At 39.1% G+C, this 20,113-nt stretch overlaps 1 protein-coding gene across 2 annotated transcripts in view; it reads left to right on the top strand.

Moving 5' to 3' along the window:
- Ranbp17 (RAN binding protein 17) overlaps positions 1-20,113 on the top strand; it is a 390,835-nt gene that overhangs the window by 366,018 nt on the left and 4,704 nt on the right. The gene's annotated exons all lie outside the window — the stretch shown is intronic.

Genomic DNA, 20,113 nt, shown 5'->3' with positions numbered 1-20,113 from the left:
TCTCTCTCTCTCTCTCCTTTTTATTTCACTTTCTTATTTTTTTCCTAATGTGCCATTGAACTACAAATTGTGAAGAGCTGTCAGGAGCTATAAGAATCATACTTCAGTAGGGACTTAAGCTAAAAGAACATTCACCCTTTTCCTCAATCAGTCAGTCAATCAATGAAAATTGCTTTTGTATAGTGCTCCCCATGACATGCATCCCAAAGTGAATTACAGCAAAAGGGAAATCATCTGCTCTTTTTTCATTCCTGTGTTTAGACTGAAACAATATTGCTCAACATTTTGACATACTATATAAGACATCTTTCACACTTAAGATTCCATTCCATAATACTAAGTAGGAGAAAGTGCAGTCACACATATAACTAATACAGAGACATTGGTCTGTATAACCTTAGTAGGAGTCTCATAGGGGAAAATATGAAATATGCTCACATTTCCTACCCTCTTTAAAACTAATTAGCCAGATTTTTAATGTTAACAGAAACTATTTCTGGTGACCCTTAAGTAGAGAGTGTGCCTTCCATATAGCCAGTTAGTTTGTTCTGATTTATTTGCAACCTTAAGAACATTCACAACTTGATCAGAGGATTTTTAAAGGAAGTCAGGAATATTTTTGTCATTAGATACCAAAAGTGGAGAACAGGAACTCATATTTCATGACAGAATTGTTTTTCATATATGCTACTGTAATCTTGGTCTTCACAACAGCTCATTCATATTCTGTGTATTTATTTCAAGGAGAAATAATGTTGGCAATGTTTGCTTATTATGTATAGGCTCTTTACATGTGCATTTGCATTCTCTGACTTAATCATCACAGAATCCCTATGAAGATGTAGCATAGTCACCATTTTACAGATAAAGAAAATGAGGCCATAAAATAACCCCACTGTTCATGTGCTTGACTGTAGAACTCTGCTCCTTAGTTTGTTTGGTGGCTTCTAATCTAATCTGAAGACGTATGTATGTTTTGAGCACTTACAACGAGGCACGTTGAGTATTCAGTAAGTCCCACTGGGGCCATCTTTAAGGTAAACAATTTAGAGTGGTCATCCTATACTCTGGCTCTGTACTGCAGCCAGGACAAAACAGATGGGCAGTGACCCAGAGAGGCAGCGGGCAAGGGAGAGGAAAGTTGCTTTGCCAGCTGCTGCAGAAGAAGCCCTGTGGCTCCCACCAACACTGAGGCAGAGGTAATCAAGCTTCTGCTCTCATTCCACACCCATATCCATTTATTAATTCTGGAGCCAGACTTGAAGGTATAAAATTTACTAGGACATATGTCCTTGAAGAGGCCAGCATCTAGTAGTATAATTGCTGTATGATGTGTTTTTGTGATTTTTTTTTAATGTTTTTGAAGTAGCTATCAAGTTTTACTTTACCTGATTTCTTGTTGCAAACTGTTTTACCTTTCTAAAGGAAATTTCTGTATGTGAGTACCATCAAATGCATTTGTGGTTGTGCCTAAGGTCAAAATGTGACATCTCTAGATTCCTTTGAGCTTCCTTGTTCCTTTCTAGTCACTACCAAGTATCACAAACTAAGATGCCTAGGAATCCAAGCAGAAAACTTGAATGGGGTAGACTGAGAGGAAACCTATAGTTGAGTACACATCCCTGTCTAAAGGGGGCAGCCTCAACATAGTTCCAGCTAATTGTTGCCTTGAAAAAGCCCTGCTCTTGCCAAATATATTGAAATTTCTGGCCTGAAGAGAAGCCCAAATTTCCAATTTTTAAATGTTGGCCTCTGATTGAAAATTTGAAAAAATATAAAAACATTTGGCAGCCCATCACAGTGTGACCTCCTGACAGTTTTGTATCTGTGTAATATAATTTTAAAGAATTTCAAAATCAATGTCTCCTAGTGCCTGGTTGTGTATTTTTCGCAAGTGTCGTATGAAGCATTGCTGTAGTCATATCAATTACACCTGATACTTACAATTTTTGAAGCCTGCTTTTTTGTTTGATGTTTAAACAGGATGCAATTATTTTTGTTTTACTGAATTTTTAAACTTAATTTAGTTTACTTTTATGTTTACTGTATTTTAAAATTCTCCTGAAATTTTAAGAGGGTATATGATCACATTTGATCACACAGAGAAGGGATACAGTGAAACTCACTTAAAACCTTATAAACCTCATTATTTTTAAAATAACCAGGGTTATTCAAAGCAAAAATAAAGTTCACTTTGCTCGTGTGTATTGTGTGCTCGCACACACAGTCTAACCACTATGGATGAAATCAGAATTTCTAAGAGCACCAGGGCTAAACAAGTATCTGGGTAGCAGCAAGGCAGTTAAGGTCTGAAAGGGAATACACCGCTTGAGAATGAAAGATTTGTTAGTACTGCCTCCAAAGGCCAGTTTACAAAGTTCATGTTTTTAGTTTTAAAAATAGAAAAATACTAGTTTTTTTATTAAAATGGCATTTTATCTGTGATATTATAAAGCTATTTGTTCATCTTTAAAAGATGATTCCAGTCCTTGTTATTAATCATATCTTTGCCATTTTGGCTTAATTTTTGTTATGGGAATATTTGTAGAATGATTATTTCAACTGTTAAAAAAAAGGTATTCTTAAGCAAAAATCCACTTAGAAACCTATTCTTGATTTTATAAATCATCAAATTAACAGTGTAATCATAATAGTCTTTAAAGAGTGCTTTTCATCCCTCAAAGATATACATTTTGATATTTGTCCTAGCCCCCAGCAGAGCATAACACCTTGCTACGGTTGATAAATATCTGCAAAGCAAACTCTCACAAAACTAATTTTCAGAAATACAGTCTGCAGGGAGCAATTTAAACTATATATATATACATATATATGTAAATATATATCTACTCTATAATAAAGCAAATAGTAATGTTAAGATTGTATTATACTACACTATAGAATTACTCTGTTGAAATTCTACAAAAACTTTTATTCTAAACACGAGTGAAGAAAAAAGTACTTCAATATCGTTCCAGTTAACAGAATAGAGGATCCCCCTCCCATCCCACTCAGACATGTGTTTTTCTACCTCTAAGCACAGTTTAAGGATGTAATCCATTGATAGCATAACTTGCCTTATTAATTGAAAGGAATGGAATCCACCAGATGTAGCCCAAACCAGCAGAGAGTTGGGTGGCTAAGCAACAGCAAAGACACCATATTGAGTGAGCCAGAATCTAGTCTCCAAGTCATTTATTTCAGCCAGTGACAATACATTTAAACTCCTGTGCCTCAGCAGTGATTGATGGTTTAATATCATATATAATTTTTTTAATGAAGGAAAACCATTTAAATATGTTACCATTTGCACTGGTATTCTCCTATGTACATAACTGCATTTAATCATTATGGGGATTATTTTTATACTTGTGTAATTTGTATCCAAGAAATAACTGTCAAAGCCATATCATGCTGTTGCTAGAAAGGGTACAGTGTGCTTCATACTTGAATAGATTCATTCTTCCCTGCACATAATTAAGAGTATTGGAGCTTTCACTGCCACCACATAGGAATTCCATGTTTACATTTCTAAGAATGAAAAATTAGCCATACTATGCTTTTTTTTCAGGTTCCCATTTTCTGGGGCTATGATATTTAAGTACCTTACTTTTTGTACCAGTGTATGATTTGAAGATTTTGATTTTAAGACTTTTAATATTAAAATACATAATAAAATTTTATTATCTAATTACAGGAGGGTTTAGCCTCTTATTAAAGTTGCTAAATCAGGCTTGGATTAGCATTATAATGGCACAGTTTGACATGGAATACTCAAAAGTCAAGTTTGAGGAAAGGGAGGGTTTTCTGTTGTTGTTTTGCTGGGGTTTTTTTTTTTTTTTTCTGCTACCCATGCCCCTGGCACAAAATAACAAGGATGAAATGCATGTATGGAAACAAGGACCAATTTGGGACTCTGGAGAAGGAGTGGAGGTGTCAGCCTAGGATGGTACCCTTAGGCAAGGCAGCTGGTGTGTGTAGCCCTTTGTTTATCTGCTACTGGTTTATGTAGCCTTTAGGCCGGCACCAGAAACAATCACTCCTACAGGGTCAGCTGCTGGTCAGAAGCAAAGTAAGAAAAGATTCTGCGACTAAACACAGCAGCCATAATTTCTGTACAGCTGGCACCTGCTACTGGTGCACAGCATGAAGGTGAAAGGTCAAAGAGGCAGTTGTTCAAAACTCAAGAATGGCTTAAAGGGACTTGTAGATTAATCTGCTTTATTAACTTCTGTATATTAGATAACTATTGCTGTGAATGACAGTACATCTTTTTGAATAAGTCGCATCTCTTTCTCTTTTAAATTAGCTTTTGAGTAATGAATATTAAATAGAAAGCATTTCAGGAGTAATTAAATGAAAACAGAATGATGTCATTTTACAATTATATTTGTATGTTTATAGAATAGGGGAATTATAATGTTTTCCACAGAGCTTTTTTAAAAAGCAAGCTCTTCATAAAGAAGAATTTGAACTAAACAAGTTACATATCCATTAGACTTCATCTTTTAACCAAAAAAAAAAAAGATGTAGGGTATAACTTAGCATGAAGACATTGGGTGCCAGTGGCTTGATTTGGCATTCCCAGAGGCTCTGAATGTTTTCTTTTGAATTAAAGTGACTGCAATCTGTCATTCTTCCTTTATCTACAGTTTAGCAGTCAGTTTTACTACTAGTCTGCAGCAAACATTGTCAGAATAGCCAAGGAGTTCTAAAAAGTGAACAACAGCTATACCTTTTCCTTCCTATTTGTATAAAGTAGATAGAAACTATTTCATAAGGGGAAAAAAAGCACAGCTTTATACACGTTTGGCCTGATAATATTTAAGCATGCTTTATAATAAACTATCACCCAGTATGGCAGATAGCAAGAAAGATCTTCATTAATGTAGTTGGCATAATTGGTTATCATAAATAAAGAATAGGAATTCAGTAAATATATTCTTTTTAGCCATCTGAGCAAAAAGGTTTCATAAAACTTTTCATAGATTAAAACTGACTCTAACTCTGACAAGGTTTTTAACAATCTATTTTAAAGGGATGACTATCTGTTGACTCTCGGTGATTTTAAGTTTTTGATGTTTGAAAGAAGTCTAACGAAAAACATACTATAGAAACAATCCACATTTTTATATAATATGGTGTACATGATGATATCTGTCCATATTTCACAAACAGAGGTTATTTGAGATTTCCTTTACACACACAAGTTTTGACACAAGTACAACCTTTCTACTCTGAGCAATGTTTCTACAATGGTGATATCTACCATCTCCCTGCATCATACCCAAGCTGGCCTAGAGCGCACTAGAGGGATCTTAAATTTGTATATCACAAAGGATTAAGTTGGGAGTACTTCCTCATCCTACCACTGCAAAGTGGAAGAACCTTCATACCTCCTTTATTGAAGATGTAGACTGCCTCTGTCTTATCAGAAGCCTTACATCCTGAAAGACTGCTGGAACCTAAAAAGTCACCATCAAATGAGAACCTCAGATTTATACAAGTAATTTTGATGTTGGATTATGATGATGAAAAAGAAATAAAAGTCCAGTAGATATAACTTAGTGGGAAGTCTTTGCCAAGCATGTGTGAGCCTTGATTCAGTCTTCAGCACTGCAAACTTAATTGATTAAAAAGAAGCTACAATGAATGCATTGGCTTTGTATCACAAACATATACTAATAATAATTATTATGTGCTATCCTGTACTAAGTACCATATATGTGGCACACATTTATATTTAAACCTCTCTGTTAGATATTTTTATCCCCATTTTCTAATCAATATATTGTGATTGAGGCTCTAAGAAGTTAGATAACTCACCTGTTATTATACAGCTAATAAGTAGCAGAACCTGTGCCTTTAACCTCTATAGAGTACTACTAATGACCTAGAAACAGGATTGACTGGGATGAAAGAGTGGCAGGAAGAAACATAATATTCTTTGATTCTTAAATCCCTGGTTGAGCCTAGCACTCCTTTCTTTGAGAACTAACTGGACAAAAAATAGATGCTTGACCCAAGTTACAGGATTTTGTTTTCACTGCTGAGCCTCACACATGCTAGTCAAATGTTCTACTACTGACAGCCTTTAGTCCTCATTTGAATTATAGATTTAAAAATGTGAGAACCGTAGGGCCACCATTCCCTGCTATGTGCTCTAGTCTGCAGGGAAAGAAGAAAGAAAAGAGCGTGCTGAGGATCTCAAATCAAAGACCAGACAACCCCCAGAAAGAGACTGAGACAGATGCTGCCAGCCTCCTCGTCCATGGCTCCAAGTCTCTCTGAGGCTTGCTGCACTGCCAAGTCTTTTTTTTTAAATTTTTTATTTATTTTTATTTGTGTGTGTGTGTGTGTGTGTGTGGCCAGCTCAGCCCACCGCGGGGCGTGGCTGCCTGGCATGTGGGGCTGGGGGATTGAACCGTGGTCCCTGTGCTTTGCTAAGCTCGTTCTAAGTAGGTGCTTTAGACCACTGAGCCATCTCACCAGCCCCATGCACTGCCAAGTCTTAGGGACCCATCATATATCTTAAGTTTCTTTGAAGTGGTCTCCATCCTCACTGCCTAAAGATTCTTGGTTCAAGCATGTACTAATAAACATCAAAAAAATAAAATATGGGGAAATTTTTTTAGATTCTTAGAGGAGTTGTGAGAACAAAACGAACCAGTGAGTATAAACTCACCTTAACATAATGCATACAACAAATATGTGCATTTTTTCACTTTTAAAATGATGCACAAATACCAGTCACTTTTTTTTTTCCTTTGAGGGGAAAATACCCCTGCTTTTTATACCTGTAAGTGTGCGAAGAATTCTTTCCAAGAGTGTCTAAGACCAAGACTTCCTTTTACAAGTTGATTTGATTTGTAAGTCTGTGCCTTCAGCCATATTACTGAAGTCTCCTCTAGTTCCATGCATATATTTTCCCTTCTTAGAGGTCCTTTGATAAGCATTCTCAAAATCACACTCACTGGCATTATGAGGACAGGGTGTGGCATGGGTTTGATTTTGACCCCAGACTGACTTTTATCTCTTACTTACTTAGTACATCAGGCATCATGTTGCAATTGCAAGAATGAAAACAAACCTCATTAACTCCTTGCATTAATATAACGTTTTTCTATCTAATGTCCTTCTGATTTTCACAGCAAACCTAGTGGGTACATAAGGTCAACATGTTTTATTTTTTTAACTTGAAAGTATAGTTACATCAACAGTAACTATATGGGAGAACTATACAGAGATTCAAAGAAGTGAGATTGCTTGCCCAAAGCCCCAGAGCTAGTAAATAGTGATACATGCCTAATGCCTGCCTAATGTCATGGTTTGTGTCCCTACAAAGTTTTGCAAGAAAACTTTGAACTGTTATTATGAGGAGATGCTATGAAACCTTTAAGAGGTGAGGCCTACTGGGAGGTCCTTAAATCACTTGGGGCATGAACTAGTACTCTGAGAAGTTGCCACAAAAGAAGCAAGGTTAGTAACTCCTACCTTGTCTCCTTCCTGGCCTAAGATGCTCCCCTGCTGTAAAATGCTATCACCAACACCCTAGTCTGTCACCAGAGACAGAACCAACTGATCTTGAACTTATAACCTTCAAAGCTGCGAGCTAAATAAATATCTTTATAAGTAGCTTGCCTGGGGTACTGAATAATATAGACAAAAAAACAGACTTATTTAACCCTAACCCTAAATAGCCATCTTATCTCTTGATTTCACATTGGTTTACCGTATCAAACTTTCCCAAGGTCTTAACCTACCATTCCTTCCTGACATTTCTTCTTATCCCTGTCCAAGGAATAAAGCAGGATAAATGATAAGACTTATCTTACATTCATTTCTGAGTGGCACTGTAAATGGTATGAGAAGCCCTTTAAGTTTCTTAAAATAATGACGCAGTATCAATGTGCAAGGTGGCTCCATAGTAGCATAATTTATTCATTTTACAATTATTACTTATATTTTGTATACTTATAAATGATGTTATTCCCAAAGTATTTTAATGTGCCAGAGATGTGAATCCAGCCTTCATACTCATTTCTATCTTAATTCTTAAAAAACTCGATCACTAGCAGTCACTGATGGAGCTGTGAATTTATATATTGTATTAAGAAACACTTCTTATTTACCTGTAATCTAATCATTATTTGAAGAACAAGGTAGAAAGAGGTCATTTAATCTTCTCACTTTGATGAATTATCGCAGACTCATGCTTTGGAGCTCTACTTACTCCACATAGAGGCTATGATGTCCTGGGGCTTGAAAGATTACACATGAAAGCTGAAGCCCCAACCCCAAAACATTAGATACTGCCTCAGTTGTGTAATGCGGTTTACTCTCTGCATATCTTCTCTGCATATTGCAGGTAAATGCAGGCCTCCTACCAAGCCCAGATCACTCACCTACTTCCCATCATTCTCCTAATCACTCAACCTCAAGCCACTCCTTCACGAATGAATAAAACCTGGGTTGAACCCTGAGTCAAGGCCTTTGTTCCAGTTAGCCATCTTCGTGACTGGACTTGGGAGCCCTTGGCTCCTCATAACTACAAATATGCCTTAGTGTCTTTATTCTTGCCATGGTGAAGAACTCTTCCATGTTAATTCTGTATTCTTTGTTGTGCTCAGGACACTATAAACTGAGTGCTACTGGATTACTGAAAAATGCATCCTTTCTTCAAAATATGTTTATTTTTAAAACGTCTGAGTTTATTGAAGATGTTGTGTTTCATAATAATTGGAGAAGACAGGTTTTGCATTCAGCATACCTAACTCTGAATACTAGTTATGCTACTTGCTAACTCTGTGTCCTTGGAATAATTATTTCATCTCTTTGAAAATCACACCACATCGGTCATGAGAATTCCATAGTTTGCTTGAACTGGCTCATGAGAGCAGATGGCTGAGCCACTTCTTCACATGGTCTCATGCTTAGCTCCCCAAGATTTTAAGACTCAGTATCTTAGATTGTCTCCTATCCCATCCCTTCAGCCTCCTCCAAAACCTGGAACATTGGTACCATGAAAAAGAAAAACATTTCAGTACGTGCTTTGTGGAGGTCTTAGGAATAAAGAACATAAAATAAGCCTTGTCTTCTGGATGGTTAACCACTTAAGTATGCAGACCAAAAATTAGAGAAAAAGAAGGGCTACAAGGATAGCCAACATTTTGGCCCTAATCCTTCAAGGTGAGTGAGGATTCAGGACATAGGAGAACCTGTAGTGTAACATCCTGTAACTCAGTGGTGTCCCAAATTTTCTGTTCAAGGTGGTTATGGGGCCACAGAGGAAAGCGATTGACAATGTAGAGTGTGCCTAAGGAGAGTCACATGGAGAGAAAACATTTTCTCAGGCTTTCACAGAGAGCAAATTGGTCAAGCAATGGCCGTGACTCATCCACACGGCTAACACTGTCAAAAGATCTATAGATTGCGGTACAGGGTTTCAGGATATATCCTGAGGGGATTTGACTGACCTTGGCAGATACAAAAGTTACATTTCTTGTTATATAAGTCTTGCTTTAACTTGGTCTTAACCATCCAGCAGAAAACCACGAAGTATAAAAAGTAAAGCCATATTAATATGCTGAGCTGTAAAAGGCTCAAGTCAACAACTTCTGACATTGCCAGTTGTGCCAATAACCCACTACTATTATGAACTATTGAACTATATTGGGTTATTTTGCTGAATTCAAGCACCTACAATATTTGAATCGCAATGGAACACCCATCTCTGACAAAACAAAACAAAAAAAAGGGGGATATAAATGAAGGATCATTTTGTAGTGATATATATATATATATATATATATATGTATATATGTATATGTATATCTGTATATACAAAATAGGATAGATATAAGCTGCTTTCTCTTAGTTCATAGAGAAGAAAGATTTGTACTAGTGGTGTTTATATAAGATATCATGTCTGCATCTTATATTCTGAATAACTACTATAAAGATAATATGCAATGTATTAATTATTGTAACTGTCTTACTGTTTTGAAACTGTGTCATTGCTATTTCTTTCTCATTAAAATTAATTTAAGGGCTGGCCAAATAGTTCAGTGGATTAAAGCACCTGCAAGCAGGCACAGGGGCCAGGGTTCAATTCCTGGGCCCAGGCCCCGCCCCAGGGGCACCCTGAGACAGCAATTGAGACTGGGTGTGGTGGCGCGTGCCTGTAATCCCAGCTCTTGGGAGGCTGTAAACAGGCGGATCACTACGAGTCCAATCTAGTAGTGACACCCCTGAACACCCTGTAGTCCTTTTCCTAAAATACAAAAAATAAATAAATAACATTAATTTTAAAAATAAATAAATAAATATAAATAAAAATTTGCTGAAGTTTCAAATTCATTCATTCATTCATTAAAACAAAATAAACTTCAGAAGGGACAGCAACAGAAAGGGCCAGGCCTAAACAGAAATCTCAGATCCCAGGACTAGCCACCAGAAAGAGCCCTAAACAAGAGCTCTGTTAATGCCTATGCTTAATGTGGCATCTCATTTCAGACAGAACGAAGAAGTTCCACTCAGGGAACTAACAGCATCAATTAGAGATAAGTGCATGCAGAGATGACTTCTTCAAGACCCTTAAGATTGAAAGGAAACAACATGATGGATGGGCAAGAAGAGTTTAATAAATGTGATAGGTTATAGGATCCAGGCACAGTGTTGCACACCTGTGATCCGAGTTATTCAGATGGGCAACTTGGTAAGACCCTGTCTCAAGAAAAGAAAACTGGGGATGTAGGCAGATGGCAGAGCTCCCCTGTGTACAACCCCTAGCAATGCAAAAGTAAATAAAATAAATACATAGGCTGCTTGAGCATCCACAGAAGCCACATTTTATTCAGTCTGTACTGGTAATGTTTGACACACCATAGTCAGTAATTGGGGGGGGCAGTAGATAAGTGTGAGAAATGCAAAGGAAAAGCCCATAGTATCTGGCCTGTTGTTGGTACTCAGTAAGCTTGTGTTGCCTGTGTGCATCTAGCACATACGGGGAGCTAACGGAATAGTATTGACTTGAGTTGTGCAGGTGAAACAACCTTGTAGAACATAAGAGGAATTCATAGTCCCTCAGAAGCCTGTTTTCGAAACTGCAGAAGTCTCACCCTAGGTAAATGATGGACTCATACCACAGAGGGAGGAAGCCTCTCTCCCAATCCCCATCGTTTTCCTCAGCCCCCTGCATTAGAGAGAGGCTGGGAACAAATTGACAGAAATCTGGAGGAAAGTAACTCGAGTGATTTAGGAGAATGGAAGGGCTGGCTTATGGGGCCAGATTAAAGAAGCTAAATATGTATAGCTTGCCTAAGTGACAACTAAATGGGGCCCTTGATAAGTCTATAAATACTTGGAAGATGTAAATGCCAAGGAGGAAAGGGAATTACTTAGCATGGCACAATGTAGTATTGGCATAATGGGATAATATTAAGAAAGAGAAAATGAAGGTTGAACATCAATAAAAAGCTTCCTGACAAAGAGAACCATTCCTGACAGGGGACACTATTAAGTTATGTGCTGTGGGCCAAGGGAAGTAATGTCAGTGCCATTTCTCAAGAGTTCTGGCAATGGAGCCAGCAAGGCAGCAGCTGAGCAGTGTCCTGACAGAGGCACGGCACCAAGCATTTGACCTTCTGTGTCTGTGGCATCCCAGCCTTAGAACAGGAAAAAAGCTGCTGCTCAGGAGACTCAGATGGGCCAAGGGCTCAGACCCTGTGGAGAATGGTTATACCAGCAGTTTGCTACTGCGTCACTGCCAGAAAGATTCATTCAACTTTAATGACACTTCATTTCCTGCAGAATAAAATCCACATTCTCCAGTACACATTACAAGGCCCTTCACAAGTTTTGGCCCCTGCCTACTTTGTCAGCCTTGTCTGCCATCAGCATTGCCTAGACATCCTCTCCAGTCCCACAGAACTGCTTGTCATTCCCCGAACCTTCCTCCAGGTCTTTGCACTCACTTACCCTTCTGACTACCAGTCAAACTGCTTATTCTCTACAGCCTACCAAATGTCACCTTGGTGAAGCCTTCCCTGCCTGCCCCCAGGGCACCCCTCAGCAGTTAGAACTTCCTATGCTGCTTCCCTTTACTGCACTTGCTCTACTGTACTGGCATTGTCACTGTACTGTGGCTGTCCTCCTCTGCTAGACTGTGAACTCTGGGGGCTAGCACTGTGACTTGTTCATCTACATATCCTCAGGACTCCACACAGCCTGGCCAAAGTGTGCGTGGTCAGTGAACATTTGAATAAGTCAAGGAATGGGGTTCTGTTCCTGGCACTCTTGGTCTTTACCTCCCCCCAATCTAATTATTAAGGGAAAAAGCTTCCAAATCTCAGTAGTGCCTTTGAGTCATCTCCTTAGCCTCTTGGCCAGCAATTTCTATGCCATTTAGGCAGCTATAAATAAAAAAACCTCAGATCTGAAAGGCAGCATGCCATCCAGTGTGGTTTAAATGTAAACACTAGACTAATGGAAAATGCTTTTGAGGGATCCTATCAATTGTCCACAGAAATACTTTTTTCCCCTATACAAAAACATTTTGAAATAATTCTCTTTGGTGATTGTGAAGAGTTTTAGGTCCATCTAACTAAATCTCTTCAGAAAAGTCAGGGAAAATACAGTAACAGATGAGCAGCAATGAGACTGAAGCTCTTACTGTAAGGATTCATGCTATATTGGTTGTGAAATACATTATTCATCGTGTTCTGCCTTGGTAGCTGCGTGAGATACCCTGGTGCCATTATGCATATGTCGTTCTGTTGTGAAGTAGGATATTTGTTCGGAGATGTTGCGATGACTGTAAATAAAGTGGTACCCTGTTTCGCACTTCCTTGATTTCGAATAGCCTCAGCTAGTGCTTACTTGATTACTAAATAGCAAACGTCAACGGGTACCTCAGTTCATCACTGTGCTTTATCCACATGCACACTGGCAAGGGCTTGCTGCCTTGCTGATTATTCCCTAAGTTAATTGTTTGGACCATGAAACAACAGTACCTCTGCCATGCATTTAGTATTTCTGAGGCAGCGTAGCATGCAGCCCCTTCCCTGCATTGGAAGTCTTGAATTTAAAGCTGTGTCTTTAGACTTCTGAATTTATCTATAGCTTCACTATCAAATTGTCTTTCTTAGAGAAAACGCATTGACTGTGTAGAAGATGAGGTGTACAGTGAAGAGTTCTGACTGTTCTCTCTCTCTGCTACCCCAGCTCTGCAAGGCCCTCATCAGTGCTCCAGCAACTTCTGCAGTACTATCGGAAGTCATTACCGAGCCTCAGAACTTGCCCATAATTGCCATTCTCCAGAACCTCAGCAGTTACTCTTCTAAATGGCAAGCTTCATCATCTCACTTCCTCCTTATAAGTCCTTTGAAGTCTGCTCTTGATGTACTGGCCCAAATTCACCTCTGTATTTAGCATGGCATAAAAAGCCTTTTATACCCTGGACCCAGCCCAGTCTTCTGCTCCTCAGCTTCAGCTCTGATCCCTGCCATGCCAGGGCTTCCTGTATAGGGGCTATTCATTCTTCAAGCAAGCCCTGTCTCCTGGGCCTTTTCTCATTTCGTGTCCTTTTCTTACTATCTATTTCTTCCTGGGCGAGGCTATGTGCATCCTTACAGCTCAACTGTCACTTATCCCGGGCAGACCTCCCATCTCCTTGGGCAGAATCATAGCACAAGGGCCATTGCTAGTCTCTAGCTTGGATGCCTATGGTTGCTAGTTTGAGAGCTCCCAGAGGACAGTACAGACTATTAGGGGTTCTAGAACATGACTCTTTGTTGGTCTTTCAGGCAGTACTAGGATACTAGGACAAAAGAACCTGAATACAAAATAGAGGAAAATGATTTTGGAGTTGCAACTTATTTTACAGTGTACTGATTTTCCATTATTCCTATACAAAGGAAATTTCAATGGTATTTTTAACAAGTAATGCCTAATTTTGACATCCAATTAAAAAGTGTTCTGTTTGATTTGGCAAGATAGGAGTGAGAGAGTTTTCCAAATAGTGCTGAGTGGCATCCCTGCAGCTTTCCAATGCCACGGGTTTTCTGGTTTTATTTTAATGCAGCAAGCTGCTTTATGAGATCTGCAGCCACTTGAAATATGATTTACTTCTCGTAAAAAGTTTCAAATGGATAATGAAGATTCAAGAATGAGACTCACAGTGTAGTATAGTCAATTTTGTTGCTGTTGCTCTCCAGTACATTTCTGCCATTGAAATGAATTATTTATTATAATTTATTTCAACCCTGGAAAATAAAACTGTTTTCTTTGTGATGTGTGCTGTAACATCCAGAATAGACACATTATACACAGTACTGTCAATTAATTAATCCTGAAGTTTCATTCTAACTTTATCTTCTTTCTTATAAGCCAGCAGACTGGCAGGTAATTTTTTCCCCCAATAAACTGTGATTAAAATGAATGTTTTGAGAACCAGGGGTAAAGTTGGTAATGGAGAAAATTGAAAGAATAGCAAAGCCAGTTTGTGTTTTTCTTTAGATTTTACATTGGGTGGAAGAATTTTTAAATATTACAGGCAATCCATCACTTCGATCAAAAAAAAATCCTCTATCTTTTCATAAAGGTGACAGAGAATGGTGCCACTGGTTTAGATGTAGAAACAAGTGGTACAAATGTAGGACCAAGCCCACTGAGCTTACTGGTCCTACAATACCTTCAAGGAAGAGGGCTTTTTTTCTAATTGTAGATCAAAGTTGACATTGTGGAAAAGCCAAGTAGGCACCACTCCCAGATGACTCCAGAGGAGAATGGGTCACCCGTAATTGATTGCAGTCTTGTTTCTTTGAAAGAGAGGCTCACCTCTTCCTGCATTTCATTCAATTTTTTTTTCATTTAAAATGCTAAATACTTCTATTATGAGGTTGCAAAATACATACCCACATATGCTTAATGTTACATATATTTAAAAACTTAATGTAACTTAAATGATAGGACTAAGCTAATCCAGGCAAGAAAATACAACAGTGTATGTGTATTTGTCCATTATGCTTATTTTTTCATAACATTTCACTAATATCACATAGGTAGACAGCAGACAAAGAACAATTGATTCCTTTTCCCTAAAGATTACCAGTATCTAATTTGAGCAGGATCACATTTCAATATCTGCTGTGCATGTGGCCTCCAGAACAGCACTTGCTAACAACAGAAGCTCCCTTACTTCCACAAGTGCTAAGAATCTGGAACCTCTTGCTCCTTCCATAGATTCAGATTCCCTCCAATCCTCGACCTGTACCTAGGCCATGGAGCTCTGGAGAAACTGCTGTAGGAAAGGTAGGTGCTTTCTCCCTTTTCAAATACTACCACACTGCCCAAGCAGTCGTATTTCTGGTTTTGCCTTTGTTTTGTTTTGTTATTGTTGTTGTTAGGGCCAACCTTCCCTTTTCTCTCTACTGGCCTTTTAAAGGCCAAGTGCATATGTCCCCAAGGATTCCTGAGTCTGAGGAGGAGTCCTTCAGAGCTTGATGCATTTATTATTGGCTGTTCCTCAAAATATCACCAATTCATTGCATTCAAATCAAGGTCAGTCTAGTGGATAGAGATACAGATAATCTTGTATCCTACATCAGTTAACAGAATAAGACACCCATCCTCCAGTGACAACCCTAACTTGGATTCTTCTGTTCTCCTTCTCTCCCACTCAAGGGCCAGGCACAGGGATGTTTTGTCTTTGCTTTCTTTTTCTTTGATCTTTTAGTCTGTCCATCTAAACCAAAGCGGCCACCTTGCCCATCCTTTCTACCACGCTTTGCACAAGACAGGTTACTTTATCCCTATTCTCATTTTCAAGAGGCAGCAAAGTTATCGTTGTATCCACAATATCGTAACCTGGGACAAAGAATCTGGTATAAGAAGAAAAGCGCTGGAGTTCCCCAACCATTGAGAATCTGATCCATGTAAAACCAGTTTCTGTCTTCACTTTAGATTGAGTTTTAGCTTCATGACACAAATGGGAAAGAGGAGGGAGGATTTGTTTTTTGGGGGGTTACCTTTTTATTACAACTTTATAAAGTATTTTTAGTTATATAATATGCTTAAATATTAATGGAAAGATTTGCTTTTAAGGAGTATTATAACTCAATGGAAATTAGCTTTATGTACTACATTTTTCTGTGATGTTAAATTCCTTTATATGTAGTACTCTCAATGGGAGGAAAATCATTATTTTCATAAAAATGTTCAGCAAACCATTTTTCATTATTATTTTTTAATGTATTTAGGACAGGGTCTACAGGGTCTCACTACGTAGATCGGACTTGCAGTGATTCTCTTGTTTTCAGCCTCCCAAGTGCCACCACACCCAGTCTCAGTCACCATCGCAGCCTGCCCCAGGGGTGGGGCTGACACAGCACACCCGGGATCGAACCCCAGGCTGTGCTCTGCCTAGGCAAGCACTTTAATCCACTTAGCTATCTGGCTGGCCCAGCAAACCATTTTTCAGAGACAACCTATCAATTAAATCTACTGCAGTTTGCCTTGAGTGTCTCAAAATATATTAACCAAATCTGTAAAAGCTTTAGGTGGGAGACAGGAAAGTATGTTATAAACTCCAGCAACCATTACCGTGGATTCTTATCTCAGGAATTTCAGTGTCTGCCTCACTCACTAGCAATTGGCAGTGCCTGGGTGAAAGAGGTACGTATGGGTAACACAGAGACCCTGGGAGTTGCTCTTTATAGGAATAGCAGTAGCTCAGAAGTGTTCTCATTCATTGCACATAAGCTGAGATCCTTGAAAATGAACAAGAATTTATTCATTTAGATATTTACCATTTCAAGTTTTAGACATAGACCGAGGCCAGAACTTACCTGTTTTCTCTAGTATTACTTTCCCTCTTTTGTTCTTAATACCTCATTCAGTCCTTTTATATTAATTCATTTGCTCCTTTGTGTCCTTGTATTTCACTCCGTAGTTATTTCCTAAGCCTCTGATGTGTATTACCTGCCAAGCTAGACACTAGGGATACATGGGAAAGTCTCAGAGCCCCAGGCCTGCAGCAGTCCGTGGCCCAGTCTTCCCACTCCGCTCCTGGTGTAGTCATTATCTTGCACCCATTCGAACTGGCTTTTTCTGTTTTCTCGGTGTGTTCCCCCAGCCTGAGGCTCCCATATTTGCAATCATCCTTTTCTAGACCCAGTGAGCCTCCAGCTTCCTTAGGAAAGGTATAGGTTTGCTGTCTAGCAGTAGGACATCTGACACAACCATAACTGTGCTGATTCTACTTCAGCAATATTTAGAACAGGAAAAACCTGAAAAAAGAGCATTTAAGGGGCCAGGGAGATGGCTCAGTAGAATAATCACTTCTGTGCCAAGCACAAGGGTCGGAGTTCAATCCCTGGTTCCACCAAAAAAAAAGAAGAAAAAAAAAGAGCATTTAAAACTGTCGTGCTGTGGAGAGCCTGAGGCCTCACATACTCGGATATGTGACTTTGGTTTGGGCTTGTGCTTTACATTCCATGTTAGGGTAAAGAATAAGAGAAGAGCTGGAAATGAAGACAGCTGTATGTTACATAACATTGCTTTATTTTTCCAGGTCACATATTTGCGAGTAATTTTGTTTTATTTAGATTACATAATGAGTTTTCAGAATAACAAAATCACTGTCATTTACGATTCATACTAGTACATATGCCAGACCAAGTAGAGATGCTGTCTGTACCACTTCCTAGTTCATTTTCTAAACTCCGATGAGTTTAAAAATTAGATAATTGTACAGAGAACGTAATCATCTATTTATACCATATCAAGACATTAGTTGAGGTATTTCCTTCAGCCATGAAATTCCACTGGGTTATCCAGAGAGGGTAGACACAGTTACAGTAAAGAAACATTATACTGAGTTTCTAGTCTGTGACAAGCACAGTAAAAAATGTTGGGTGTATATAAATAAGGTTATTCCTCACAGAAGCCCTTCCAAAGTAGTTGTTAGAGTCCCTGTTTTATAGGAAAGAATTGAACTCAGAGACTTGCCCTGTGCCACAAGTTTAAGTAGCAAGGCCAGACTTGAGCTCAGTTCTGTGTCCAAAGCTTGTGCAGATGACACCATGTTGGGTTCTTATCACCAAGAGCAGTTTCCCCCAAACTCCTGCCAAAGCCTGTGAGGAGGAACGAGCAGAAACACCTGAAGCAGCATGGAGTTGAGCTTTCCTAAGTCAACCAAGTGATACAGCTCCCCTTCCCAGATGGGCCCATCCCTGCTTTAGCAAAGTAGCTGCCACTGCCTAGCAGTAGATAACTGTGTGGTTTTGGACATAGGCCCTAGGGAGTGTAGTCAGGATTGGGCAGATTCAAAATGGCTATTCCAGCTAACCTTGTAGCAGTGTTGGAAGCAAACAGAAATTAAAGGAATGGAGCCCCAGCTCACACAGCCACCCCCGCACCAGAATCTGATGGTGTCTATGACACTGCCAGCTAGGCGGGAGCAGAGTTGTGAAGAACATCATCTGTTCAGTGTTCACTTGTGTGCGGTAGGAGATACCGACCAAGATTTCACCTCACATGTGAAGAGACTCAGCTCCATCATTGTGCCCCGGAGGCCTTGTTGTCTAGCGGGATGAGAGAGCACAGATTTCAGAAGAATTTGATCTATCAGTTGGGCTGTTTTCCCTCATAGACCCTACTCAAAGATGATTAGAAAAAATAATTCTGAAAATGGGTTGCCACATCAATGCACTTTAAAGCAGATTGCTCACTACTTTACATATTTGGGAAAAGTAAAAAAAGGGGAAAAAATCTTCCATTTTAGCCAACTTTATTTTTAGAAAAGTATTTTATTCAAACATCTCCTTACTTATTACAGACATAAATACATGCATTCAGACAAATGAATACACGAGAGGACCATATAAAGTAATTGGCACATCACTTCAGGATGCTTTGTCAGTTACTAGAGGAATTTGGTGCCTCTAACTTTAATCTTCTCCATTAAAATATCCATTCTGCCTTCAGACTGTGAAGCCCATAATATTTTAGACTGTCTCCATGGATCTGTTAGTTTTTCTTGTCAATTTAATTTGTGACTCTATGACTTTGCTTTGCTAGTTAGATTATATTTGGAAACATTATCCACAAATGATGTTCAGCATGCCACGCTTAAGACCTAGCCTCTTTCCAGGGAAAGTGGACATACAACAAATAAAGAATTGTCATTTCATTTGCAGCTATGGTGATGATCAGGAGGAGGAAGAGGAGGGAGGGAATGGTGGATGTTCAGAGCTGCACAGACACTCATTACTCATTATATACCTCCAGCGTCTAGAGCACTTTTTCCTGTTTGCAACCCTCTTTACATATATCCTCTCATTGGATTCTCAGTGTTTTCGTGTGCTGATTATTTCTCTCTTTAATAAAACCAAAACAGAGGGAGAGAGATTCTGTAACTTGCCCGAGATCATAAAGTAGATTGCAAAAAAAAAAAGCCAGAGGACACAGCCAAATATGTTCAAAGCAAGCCAAGTCACCAAAGCCCACTTGGGGTGATAAGTGTGGTGGTCTTTGCCACATAATTGCCTTTTCTTTTGCCTTTGGGAAAAAGAGCCCTGGGACTATGGGAACAGAAAGGCTTTAGGGGGAGATAGAGTCTAAGAAGTAGAAACTGAATCCTCAATTCTAAGTAATGACCAAAACCTGCCTTACAGCCACTTTCTGGACTATTATTGTTCTTCAGTGCAATTCTGACAGTGCCTCACCTTAGCCACGAGCCCATCAATGACTCCCTTGCCCCCAGGATGAAGCCCTGGTTCCTCAGCGTGGTCTGCTAGCCTGGGCCTGGGGTTTCAGTTCTAGCTTGCTTCTCTCCTTCTCTTGCCACACCAAGTTCCTTACTACTGCAGAACCCATTATGTTTATCAACTACCCCCTGCTTAGAACACATTTACCATGAACTTTTTAAATGTCACCTTCTCTGTGGAATCTCCCTGGCTACTCTAAGGATTAATTTCCCCAGTACTTTTCCCAGCTGTTTCCTGTTCTCTCCAGGTGATCTTTCCCAGGAGGTTTCAAGCTTCTTAGTCACAGAGGTTGTGGTAGATGCCTGTGTTCTCTTATATCCCCTATGTGTCATGCATTTTTAATT

Source organism: Octodon degus, unplaced genomic scaffold (genome assembly GCF_000260255.1).
Source record: "Octodon degus isolate 3935 unplaced genomic scaffold, OctDeg1.0 scaffold00085, whole genome shotgun sequence".
NCBI lineage: Eukaryota > Metazoa > Chordata > Mammalia > Rodentia > Octodontidae > Octodon > Octodon degus.
The sequence above is the reverse complement of the archived record's forward strand: the minus strand, read 5'-3'. Positions and strand labels throughout refer to the sequence as shown.